The sequence below is a fragment of the Lepidothrix coronata genome, unplaced genomic scaffold (assembly GCF_001604755.1).
Source record: "Lepidothrix coronata isolate B3197 unplaced genomic scaffold, Lepidothrix_coronata-1.0 Scaffold2, whole genome shotgun sequence".
In the NCBI taxonomy this organism is placed as follows: domain Eukaryota; kingdom Metazoa; phylum Chordata; class Aves; order Passeriformes; family Pipridae; genus Lepidothrix; species Lepidothrix coronata.
The window spans coordinates 12,114,335-12,127,661 of record NW_016690182.1 but is presented as its reverse complement, the minus strand read 5'-3'; positions in this window follow the sequence as shown (position 1 = coordinate 12,127,661).

The window sequence follows — 13,327 nt, the reverse complement described above, 5'->3', positions numbered from 1 at the left end:
CCTTCAGTGACATTCCCAAGAAGGGCCTGCTGTCTACTTCCATACATCAAACAATTTCCTCCCAGATTGTTTCTCCTAAAGCACAAAGATTTCAGTTTATTGTAGCAATTAAGTACAAGAAGGAGTCCAGGTTTTGAGAAGGACCCCTTGAGCTTATAAATCAAATGACACAAACCAGTGAGTAGAAGTCAAGACCTTTTTGGAGAAGGAAACACCAGTGATAATGGAGAAAGCCCTGGAAAAATAATACTTGCTGTCTAAGGAGGCAGATCCTGAACAAAAGCAGAGATGGGGGCAGGGGCTGAGGATGGCTTCTGGCTCTCTGAAGTCTGAGGATATATTAGATGCTTTTTTTCAGATATTTTCAGACATTTTCTCTTATTTCAAAAGTCTTGCTCTTTCAGGTTTTAGAGAATGGCTTTTTGGAGAAATTCACTTTTTCCTTCTTGGCACTGGCTCCAGATCTCACCTCAGAGCTGGGTCCCAGCTCCAACAATTTCCTCTGGGCCCTGCCCAGCAGCTGGGAGCACTTAGCAGCTCATCCACCCTCCACTCACCTGCCTGAGCCGGCCCTGACAGGTCCATCTGCTTCCAGTCAGGCCTGCAAATAAACGGGCTCTAAGGAGAGGAAAAGAGTCATGGACTTGTGTGGTGACTTGGAGTTACCCTTGCAATTACTCACATGATGCTCTGAGGATGGATGGCGCCTTCAGCTCTGGCCACTGGTCCATTGGAGCAGGCTGCTGCCTCGCTTCTCCATGGACCAGCAGCCTGGAAACAGCAAACAAACTCTTTTTTAGTCAGGTTTGGGTGGATTTGAACCACGATTCTGCCCTGGCTGTGCCCACCTCACTGTGGGCAAGTGATCACTGAGTGCTGTACCCAAGTACTCGGTGGTTTTAACCATCAACTTCCATCCTACATTGCTTTAAACACACTGTGTGTTTAAGGCAGTTTGGTCAATTTTGAGGGTGGGATTTTGTTTCATCGGTGTCTTCAACACCAGGACAAGATGGAGCAATCCAGGAGGCTGGACTGGTTTATCCATAGTGGCACCACGAAGTCCTCCTGCCATTTTAAACTTTAAAAAGATCATAAATGCAGATATAGATCAACATTTCAAGTGCTAAATGGTTCACATGCAGAAATACAGTGAATTAGTATTAAGAATTAAAATCAGGCAATGGAGCACAAGGAGTGGAGTCTCCAAAGCTGTGGGGATACTCAAAGGCACCTTCAAGTGAGTCCAGCCCCCATCCTCTCACAGGACTTGAGATTTTGGGGCTGGAATTAGCGTTTTTTTCTCCCTGCAGCAAAAGCATTTCACGTGTCTTTCGCTATGAATATTTACCATGGGCTTTACAACCACGGTCTGTGCACAATAAACAGACTTAATTGAAGTTTACAATACCTGCGTTTCTCGCAGCAAATCGCTATGTCTGAAAGTGTTTACAAACTTAAACAGGAGAACTAAAGGTCTTCATAAAATTTGATTAGTATTTTTCTTCCGTGGAGATAAAAACGGGGCAGCTCAATATCCAGCTGCCCCGCTCAGGATGTGCAGGTACCTCACATCTCCATCCACCAACAACAATTTTAGGTTCAGCACTTTGCTGAATTCTTCTTTTATCTTCGTTAAAAGTCTCACTGTAAAATTAATCGAAGTTGATAAGCTATTTCCTGTATCGTATTTCTCCCAACGTTATCGATATTGCTAATAAAAATAGATTGAAACAGTATGTTGTAATGTCCAGGACATAAGCCAGATCCTGCTGCAGCTCAAATAAATATGAATTTGGCCTTTGGCTTTCATAAAAGCAGGATAATGTCTCTATCTGGGCTCTTCTAATGGATAACATCAGCCTCCTTTGCTTTGCTTCTCAAAACTACCAGAATCTGAGAATTTAGGCTGGTAGAAGAAATACAACTCTGTATCCTGGAGATTTTCGAGATTAAATCAAATCAAAGTAAAGTACAGCCCCAAACTCCATTCCCAGCTCAAACAAACCCCAACATTTCCAAAGCCTTTGAGCTTTGGCCAGGCTGACACTTGTTGTGCTGGACCTCGGAATTGCAAATGAGAAGCTCTTGAGGGATGTGATGGGAAGGAGAGGACAGGGCAGAGCTCACCTGGGTTTGAACAGGTCCAGGTGCTTCACCCTTGGTGCCATCCCTCTTTCCCAAGCTGATGTCCCCACTTCCTGAGATGGTTTTTAGTCAAATTATTGGTCAAAGAATTAGGAAGAAATCCTTCCCTGTGAGGATGGGGAGGCCCTGGCACAGGTTGCCCAGAGAAGCTGTGGCTACCCCATCCCTGGAAGTGTCCAAGGCCAGGCTGGACAGGGCTTGGAGCAACCTGGGATAGCAGAAGGTGTCCCTGCCCATGGCTGGGGTTGAAATCGGATGAGCTTTAATGTCCCTTCCGACTAAAACCATTCCATTAGTCCATGAAATGGGTTTGGGAGGTGTTTGAGCCACATGTGCCAGTGAGGATCTCTTTCCTCTGACCAGCTCTTCCCCCCATTTTGAGGATCCTGTGAAGAGTCAGGATTTCCTTAGTGCAGCATGTACAAACAGCCCGTCTGGGAATGCATCATGTCAGCTCCTGATCCAAGCAGGGTGGTTGCCAGGTCTGGCTGGTGAGACAGCCAGAGCACCCTGCTCCAAACTGGAGCTTCCCAAATGACCGACAGACCACTTATTTCTAAATTGGTTTTGAGTATCATTCCTGCATCTGGATCCAGGAGCCATAATGAGCCATAAAAAGAAGGAATTTCACTGGGTAGGTCTCCTGGACACAGAACAGAGCAAAGGATGGGAATGAGATCCAGCTCTGCCCAAGCCAAAATTTTTCGGAGGAGATACCTCTGTTGTCCATCCTGCCTCAGGTTTGTGGTACAGGGATGCTCCTGCATCCACTGGCATCTCCCATCACCCCACATCAGATCCAGACCCAGCTCAGAGTCTCAGTGGGAAATTGTATCCAAATCTTCTGGGGCTCCTTGGAGTTGCATCCCCCGCCAGAGCCGTGGCTCGGAGATAGCAGGGATGGTCGGTGTCCCACGGCTCTCCCCCTGGATTTGCTCCTCAGCAGGTGAAAACACAGAGAGCAGATTTTCAGGTAATTTGTCAGCTTAAAAAAAAAAAATAATGAAAACATCCCCTGGGCTGGAGAAAGTGTTTTGTTTGGTGAAATTGAGCTTGGTCAGTTTTGATCCCGACATTCCTGCCCCGACAGCCACGTGGCCCCCGCGCTTCCATTCTTCCTCCTTCTTCTTAAAATAGGACACACCTGTGAGGAAGGCGAGTTCCTTCAAGACATTCCTGATCTGGAGCGTATTAAAGCGATATTTTTGTTTTGTATTTTTGATGATTTGCTCCAGTGATAACATAATAGCATGAGATTCTGCCTGGGACTGATTAAAACATTTCTTTTGATCAGCGCAGCAGATTGGAACAGTTGTTTATTACTGGACAAAGCCTGGAGAGAAGGAATTAAAAAGAAAAAAAGAGCAGAAAACAGGAACGGCACTGGGCGGCTGTTGGGTTTGGGAAAATCCTCTGTTCCAGCCGGGGTTTGAGAAGTGAGAGAAGGGAAGGATGATCCATCACACTGATGGACAACGGCTGAAAAGCTGGGCCCTGGCTGTTAAACCACACGTGGGGGGAATAAAAGTCATTTCTCCCTCTCAGGACACACCAGTTGCCCAGATCATCACTGATGAATTTCTAGATCCAAATTTACCTTTTCCCAGAAGGAAATTTCTCAGCTACATCAATCACCAAAGCCACCTATGTTTTAAAATACAAGACTTAAGTTAAAACACCTCCTTCTATTTAATTTATTGACCAAAGGCAATATTATATTGTTACAAACCTACACCATCCGAATGTAAATGTGTTATTTTGCTTTAACTCCAGTTCCTCTAAAGGCTTTCAAGACTATAGATTTTAATTATGTGAATATTTTTAATAAAATCCCTACTTTAACTGCTGGCAAGACTGTAAGGGAAAAAAACAATAATCTCTGGCTCTGTCTCTTTGACAGAATAATTCTTCAAGTTTGCATTTGCCACATAGCTGCAGCTGTGACCAATAACCCTCTGTCTTTATGATTCTCCAACGATATGAAATGAAAATGAACTGGAAATGTTTATGCCACAAATGGTGTGCAACACATTAAACAGATAACACAGCAAAGGGTTTGCTTGAAACAGGGGGTTTCTCCTCCAGCAGAGCCCCTCTGGAACTTCATCTCCCTTTTCCCAGGCAGCAGAAAGCCTCGGACACATCTCAATATCTTCATTAGGGAGGAATTACTCCCATCTTGCTGTCCCCAGGTGCCACTGGAGGCGGAGCTTTGTTTCATGTGGCCAGTTCCAATTCCTGTGTTTATAGCAGCGAATTCCTTGGCTTCCTGGGACATTTGGAGATAAATCTTGTTTGCTTCCCCCTGCCTTTCCCCGCAGCGTGTTTATAAGCTGCACATTAATTCCTCGCTCATGCCTTTGGAATTTTTCACCACTTTCAATAAAAAAAAAGAAAAAAAAAAAAAGAGAGGCTTGATCATATTTAATCATCCCAACCCAACATACTTCTGCTTGTTTGCACCGATCGATGAGTCGAGCTAAATCAAATTCTCTCAGGTTGTTCGTTCCGAGGGGCTCCATTCCCAGCGCCTGCACCTGCCCCGTGTTTTCCTTGCAAGGCGACACCCCTGCCCGGCTCCGCCGGGAAATGCCGGGGCTGCGGAGCCGGCTCCTGACATGTGTCTGCAAATCGATCCCGGGATGGGGAGAGCCCGGGGGGGCCGAGGAGGGGGTAGGGGGGGCAGAGCTGCAATTTGGTAATTTGTTTCATGTGTGTCCCTCCATGTCCAGCCCGGCACCGTCAGTGCCTCAGGAGTGTAAAGAAACAGCTTGTTCCTAATTTGTGCTGTTTTTCCAGTGCTCCCAACACAACCCACGGGATTTTACCCCGTGCTGCTCCCTGGACACCAAAACCTCAGGATGGGTTGGGTTGGCAGGGACCTTAAAGCTTATCTGTTTCCACCCCCTGCCCTCTTCACTAACCCAGGTTGCTCCGACCTGGCCTTGGACAATTCCAGGGATGGGGCAGCCACAGCTTCTCTGGGCAACCTGTGCCAGGGCCTCCCCACCCTCACAGGGAAGAATTCCTTCCCAATATCCCATCTAACCCTGCCCTCTGGCAGTGGGAAGCCATTCCCCCTTAGCCTGTCCCTCCAGGCTCTTGTCCCAAGTTCCTCTTCAGCTCTCCTGGAGCCCCTTTAGGCCCTGGAAGGGGCTCTCAGGTCTCCCTGGAACCTTTCCTTTTCCTGGTGCTCCTGAACTGCAGATGGTCAGAACTGCCCAAAATCACCCCCAGTGTGAGCAGAACTGAGCTCAAACACAGCGATGCTGGCAATTCCTCCAGCGTGGAAGTACAAATCACCTGGGGCAGGCTTGGAAGAAACTCCTCCACCAAGGAGGAGTTGATCTGAACATGTCACATTATTTCATCTCCTAATTCACCAAACTAGTAGAAGATTCAACCCTCTGACTACTGTGAGTTATTAATTTAAAATCAACTTCTTGTTTGACTCTTGCTGCCAACAGCAGGACAGTCCCAAAGGCAGCAGCTCCATGAATCCCCTGGTGAATCTCCTTCAGGAAGCTCTTCTGCTCTTTCCATCACAGCATGTTGACACCAAGCTGTCTATAATATGTAACATATACACCCATGGAGTGCATTCCCAAGGGATTTCTGCTGCTCTGGAAGCAGCTGGAGGCTGTGCACAGTGTCCATGTCCTTCTGGCATCTCTAAATCACACTTGGATGAGAAACCAAGAGCTGCTCACAGTGTTCCTCTGCCACCACCAGCCCAGCAGCTGCAGGAGACTCATCCCACACCAGGAACATTCCAATCCCACACCAGGAATATCCCAATATTGCCTCTCCTGGTCAATAATCAAATTTCTGAGCTGGTTGCTAATCACCTGCTCATGAACATGTTTTACTGCAGCTTGAGGAATGGAAGGTCCCAACAACGTTGCTCTAATATTTCAGAGTGTTGGGAATCCTCACTAATTGTCCCTCCAGAGAAATCCAACCCACCTAGACATCACCTGCAGAATAAAACAATTACATCTAAAGAAGCACATTGTTGTTTTGGGGTGGCTTTTTCACTCCAGGCTGCTCTTAGAGCAGAGTTTATCTCCCTCCCTCTGCATGGCAGCACAAATCTGGCCGGGGAGGGAAGGAAGTGAAGTGTGGTGGGAGCTGTCAGCAGCTCCCTGGGATCTGACAGGGTCCAGCAAACGCTCCCCCCACCCTGACCCCACCTGTCAATCAGCTTCTGGGGGGAGAAGCCCCTTCCCACCCTCCCCCTTGGCGAGGAGCAGCAGCTCCAATTGTGAGGAGCTGTCATTTATCATTATTTTGGGAGGAAGGGGCTGGGAAGGTTCTCCTCACCCCCAAGGTGCGGGCAGAGCAGAATTTGAGATGATGGGTGGGGATTTCCCCCGGCACAGATGGGAATAAGACCTGGAGCTTTCTAGGCTGTACCAAAAATAGTGGCCCAATTTCAATCTCAATTAGAGCCTGGTAACCCCAGAGTATAATTCAGGAGGCAGCTTCTAATATTTCAGTTCAGGATGAAGAATAATATCCCACTTCCCGCTCCGCAGCCCGAGCGATTTTCATTTCATGGGGGCTAATCCTGACTCCAACATGTGTTTGGTGAGGTGCTCAGGGATGTGAGGGCGCTAAAGAAAATATGGGAAAAAGCTGAGTAGGAATGGCTGTGTTGAGGTCTGTGAAGCATAATAATACAGCTCCCTGGAATCACAGAATCATGGAATGCTTTGGGTTGGAAGGGATCCTAAAGCTCATCCTAAAGCCATGGGCGGGGATACCTTCCACTGGACCAGGTCTAACCTGGCCTTGGACACTTCCAGGGATGGGGCAGCCACAGCTTCTCTGGGCAACCCCACAGGGAAGAATTTCTTCCCAATATCTCATCTAAACCTCGCCTTTTTCAGTTCGAAGCCAAATAATGCCTTTCATTTATTTTTTGGATGTCTCTATCACCACAAAGCTCCTACCAACAGGCCTTATGGAGAAGAAAACAAAAATTGCAAAACCCCTCCCAGATTTATTCTTTGTTCTGGAAAACACTCCCTTTCCAAAGCTTCCAGTCAGTATTATCATCCTAATAATAAATTCTTCTAAGAACGATTATTTTAAAAAGAATGCCTAAAGAATATTTTGAATTTTGGAAGACGAGTCTCAATCTGATTTCATTCTGATGACAAAGGAAATTGGCTTTAGCATTTAAATTAACATCATTATTCCATAAATATCATATTTGTCAATTACATGATTCACCTGTGAACACTTTTTTAGCATTTAAAAGGACAAACTTGTACAAAGGGATTGATTCCTCGGGTGGAGAGAGGGGGATTAGAGGTGCAGGCCAGGCATGTGCTATTCCAACAGCAAAATGCTGATTTTCTAGCCCTTTTTTAGCCTATTACTGGGGCAGAAAAGCTCCTTCAAGGTTTCTGCCCATCCATGGCCCTTCCTGCAGCTTTGGCTCATCCCTCCAAGAGAAAAGGCTCATGGAAAAGTGCCCCTTCCCTGCACCACAGGCTTTCCCCCTTTGCCATAGGAATCATTTCTTTGTTACTTAATCATCTGTAATTATCTCCTGGAGTAAATTCTGTTGGTGCATCAATTTTCAAACACAACAGTCGTTTTTATCAGTCATGTTTATTTAATTTTAGCTGATTAGCACAGAACCTAACAAGTGGCTTAGACTAACAGTGTGTCACTGCCCAAGTATTTTGTAGGTAACAAGAAGACATGGAATAGTGCACATGTTGCTTTGTCTGCATTAATCTATTTACATTGTAATTCTTCAACTGTTTTTAATGGCTGGTTCAGCTGGAAGCAATTAGTTGTCTAAATTAAAGCCACATTTCTCACTTTGTGCACTGGGAGGGGTTTCAGCCGTTGTCTTTCCCTTGCTTTTTGTTTCCCAAATCAAGACGGATCCCATTTGAAAATGCATGAAATCCTATTGAGGGGATTGAGCTGGGTGTTTGGAGCCATGTTCCCGTGTGTTTGCCTTGAAGCCAAAGGCTTGGATGGGCCACAAAACGCCGTGTTTGAAGTTCAACTCTGCTCAGGGCTGTCAGCAGGAGCCGACCCGGCAGCCGGGGCAGCTCCGAAAGGAGTGGAGGAAAGCCAGGAGAAGACAAAGCACTGGATGTTCTGGACTGTTCTGCACAGGCTGTGGCCCTTTGTTTATATGTTAATTAAATTCACAAATAGGTTTGGGCTAAGCACAACATAATTCATACGTGTTGGATCTCACCTTCTTTTTTAAGGAAAAAAATGTCCCATTTTCAAAGCAGTCATGGAACACTTGGAGTCAGGCTGATGTTGCTCCTGGTGCTCATCCCATCTCCACTCATCCCTCTGGCTCAGGGTTTTCCAGGTCTGGCCTGAATGCCACACTTTTCTCCCAGATATGTGTCAAGTCTCACAAGAGACCTTCGGCTCACTGTGGAGACTCACAAGGCATGCAGAGCTGTGGGATGTGAAGGGTTGTCCAGCCCTGGCACAGCTGCTCAGGGAAGTGGTTGAGTCCCCATTCTTGGAGGGGTTTAACAGATGTGTGGATGTGGCACTTGGGGACATGGATGGCCTTGGCAGGACAGTTGGACCCAATGAACCTACAAGTCTTTTCAAACTAAACAATTCCATAATATTGCAATCCAATGTCTTTCATGAGGTTTGGACCCTCTATGCAAGGTGAGAATTCTTCCTTAAAACGTACTATTTATTACTGTTTGTTAAAAAAAATAAAATAAAATGCTCTCCATGCAATGACTTGGAAATCAATGCATGAAGTCAATGACCTATGAGGGCAAGGAAAGAAAAGCCCCACTGTGCCCTCCATCGACTTCAGAACACCCTATAAAGTGGTACCCAGTGCACCAGCCTGGGAAGGGGAATACCCCCAGAGAAAACCAGGATTTGAGTCACTCTCTCCCATGGCAGTGCCTGCCGGGGCCACGGGACAGGTTTCTGTAGGGGCTTCATTGAATTGGACACATTTTATTTTCCTTTCAGCAATAAAAATTAATAAAAACTCACATGTGGCCTCATCCAAACTGAGTCTTCTCTTAAGTCAGTGTTCAAATAAATCAGGTTTGGCCCAGATTTACTCCTGGGGAAGTGCTGAGCTGCTGATCCAGCAGAACGGGGTGACAGGAGGGAAGGCCACCACCCTGCTTGCTCCTCTTCCTGCCCACCTCCAAACCCAAAGGCAGCAGCCCCAATGGAGAGTTTTCTGCCTTCTTCTGTTTGTCCCAGCCTGAAAGTCCCTCAAACCCTTGTGTTCTCCCCTCTCCTCCCTGTCCCATCTGTCCCTCATTACATGCTCGGGCTGAGCCCTGCGCGGGGTCGGGTTGCGCGGAGGCAAAGGTCAGAGGAACCTCCAGCCCACACTTTGCCATCAGTTGATTATTCAGATAACAAACAACCTGAAGACTGAGAGGGCTTCAGACTGGACCCTGTCACTTCAGCAAAGGAAAAAGACAATATCTAAATCCTCCAGGCTCCCTGCTACCCTGAATCTCCCAAAAATAATTAAGCAACCAGATGGTGTTTCGTGGAGCTGGTGCAGAGCTGCTGCCTGGCCGTAGCCTTCTTGCTTTTAATATAGTGCCCAGCATTAATCAAGCAGTTAAGGAGCATCCTGTATCAGTTGTACAAAACAGAGCTTCAATGATTTACTGTCAGATTCTTTCAGCTCCTGTTGGGCTCCTGTTTTCCTTTCATGTGGGGAGCAGGGTCAGCGGCAGCACAGTCCTGCTTTCACTTGGGCAACATTTGCTGCTGTCATTCCGGGCCCCACCGTGCTCATGCTCTGAGCCCTGGATGCTAATTGATTTTAGGGAGCCCATCCATCAGTTAAATTTAGGAGATCACCCACCAGGTTTGCTGCTCACTGTCAAAGGTAATTCAATTAAAACTCCACGAGTGTGACTAACCAGGAGATGGGGAATATGTTCAGCAGCTGTGTTGCTGTGCCTTCTCCATCCTATTGTGTCTGTGCCCCAGCCATACACCTTGGCTGGGTAATGTACACAACAGTAGAAAAAAATTAAGCCCAAATGGGGCCTTCAGGATGCAAATGTCTGAATTTAAAAGCTTCAGCAAAGAGAAAACCTTGAGATGTGTTGAAAGGCAGCAGTGCTTGAATTAACTTGTTGCATCTATAGGGGCGTGGGGTTTCTAAAATAACCTTCAAAAGAATCCAATCTAGATTTTAAAATACAGTGATAGTTTGGTTTCTCCTCATTCCTGCCCGTAAATTCCCAGTTTCCCCTCAGGCCTCACTCAGAGCTGATATGAAACCATCCAATGGTTTCCAATCATGCTTCTGTTAAACCCCCGAGGCTGAGGATTTTTGGCCCCCTCCTGTCTGACACCCAGGATTTGCCTCTCCTGCTGCTGCCATCGGGCACTCAGATGTGGTTTGGCAGTAATTAAGCGCATCGTTAATGATCCCATTGCCCACCACGGGACAAAATGGTGTGTCTGCTTAAGAGATTAAAGGAAAACATTCCCTGAAAAGAACAGGTAAACAAGACACTCATCCCTCAACCTTTCACCCTCAGAGACCAAGGTTCACATCCCACTGGAGCACAAATAAATAGGGACTGGACTCCCCTGAGTCACTGCTGGGGGTTTATAGTCATGGTGAGACTATTCCAGAGCCCAGCAGAGTTGGGGATGGGAGAGGATGGGTGGGGTGCAGGCTTGGAAGGGGCTGGGAGCAGAGAAACCCCTCAAATCGCTGCCTGCTCAGACGGCAGCTTGGATTTACTCCCAGTAAACACAGTACTGACAGTGGCTCCCTAAAATTATTCTTATAAAATTAATTAGGCACCAATGGGAGTTTCCAAGAGCTTCCTCTGCACAGGTTCCATTCCAGCAGCCCCTTCTGCATGAGTCAAACTCCGAACAAACACTGGGATTTCCAGCTGGTTGTAGAAAATAAATGAGCTCCAGTGACTTCACAAACCCCTGGCCTTCCTGCACATATTTACAGTATCAGTATCCTGAGAAAACATTCAGACTTCCCAAACATCCCCATAAACCTTTGTGAAGAACTTGGGGATACCTGGACTATTTATTACTCCAACCACAGGCGAAATGAAACTGTAAAACTTCCGGAAAAGCATTAAATTTGGAAGACAACCCGGAATATTCTGCATTTGCTGCTTTAAACTCGCCAGACAACTCCAGGTTGGTAAGTATTAACCTTTATGTTTTTCAAATATTTGGATGAAAAAACAGTGCTATTCTTAAATGCAATAATTGCCACTAATATATTATCATGTCTGTTATCTTTACACACAGAATTACCCTGCAGAAAATGTTGTAATTATATATTTTGCGTGGAAATATGAAGATTTTAAGCAACGTTCAAATACTTACAGCGACATAACTGGGTGAGGAACGGCTTTGATATACAGCTGCTGCCAGGAATCCTCTTCTTCTTGTTGCTGCTGAATCTCTCCCTTCCTCTGGCATTAATAAATTAAGGCACCTGCTCAACAAATCAGCAGGAATCTGGAAAATCATTATCACTCCAACACGGAAGCGCTGCCCATCGGGACAGAACAAATGGGGTATGTGGCCTACATGGGACTGCAAAAAGGCTTCTATTTGTCAAATTACCAGAGGAAAAGTTGATCTTACTGTTATGGACTTTATCCACTTCCAGGTCATATCAATTAGTCACAGCAGGCTCGTGGAGACTGGAACTAATTTACAACACTCTGAGCGGGTCCCGCTTCTCCTACGGATTTCCAGGCACATGTTGGGGCTTCCAGACAGAACCTGGAACTAAAAAACCACGAGCAACAGAAACTGAGCTTAATAATTCCGGTATTGACCCATTTTACAGCAAGAGAAGCAAAGCCCTGCCTGTGATAAGGATAAAGTGAAACAGAGACTCCAGGATTATGTTTATCTAATCTTTGGAAAAAAAAAAAGTCTTAAAAAATGTAATTAAAAAACATTGAGCGTCTTTAACAGAAGTTTTTAAATGTTTTGCTATCCCTGACAGCTCATTTTGACATAAATTGGTTGTAAGAAAGAATTATGAATCAGATAGCAAGGAAATTAAACTGAGCTGATTATTATCTTGTCAGATACACGCAGCAGTTGATACAGAATGTTCATTGCTTTAGACTTTCACACAAGGATTGTTTCATTCCTTAATAAATCCAGAATATCCTGAGCAATACACACAGGAAAACAGCTTTTAGTTTAGAAATATCCAATATGAAATATTTTTACGGTCTGAAATCACCCTTATCCAGACGGGGCTGAGAGCAGCCTGTCTGTGTGAGATAGTCCAAGTCCGGCTGCTCCTCACGGCGTCAGACGACCTTGGAAAGCTTTTCCAAGAGCCAGGATCCTGCAGTGCAGTGATGTTCTATTTTGAACTGTTTAGCACAGCCAGAGATCCTTAACAAGGAGCAGCAAAGGGAAGCAAGAGCCTGCAAAAAAATCCCTCCCTGCATCTTCTGCCGAGCTCAAACGGCCCAACTGGCAGAGAAATTAGTTACAGATTGTTCGTGTTGGTCCTTTCCCTCATGGAATGGTAATGAAGGGACCTGCTTCCGATACAAGCAAGGCCACTGACCCTTCCCAGGGCTTCAGTGGAAAAGTATTGCTTGGAAAAAGAAAGCAGGGAGTCTAGTGCTGCTGTGAGCTCAAAATGAGCCTGATGAGAGGTGGAGGCTGAAAAGTGCAATGAACTATAGAGAGATTATGAAACTATATAAACATATAATATATTATATAATATAAACATATAATATATGATATTATATAAACTATATAATATATTATAGTTATACAATATCATATCACTAAAATATATTACTATATAATAAATATAAGTACATGAATATTTAATGTCTGATTATTCTATATTTCTATTATTACTTTATTTTATAAAAATGTTATCTAAATATATTATCTGAATAGATATAATATATATTGTATATTATATATATTATCTAAATATATAAACTACCTAAATATATATCATCTAAATATATATGATCTAAATATATATGATCTAAATATATAAACTATCTAAATACATATGATCCAAATATATAAACTATCTAAATATATATGATCTAAATATATAAACTATCTAAATATATATGATCTAAATATATATGATCTAAATATATAAACTATCTAAATATATATGATCTAAATATATATG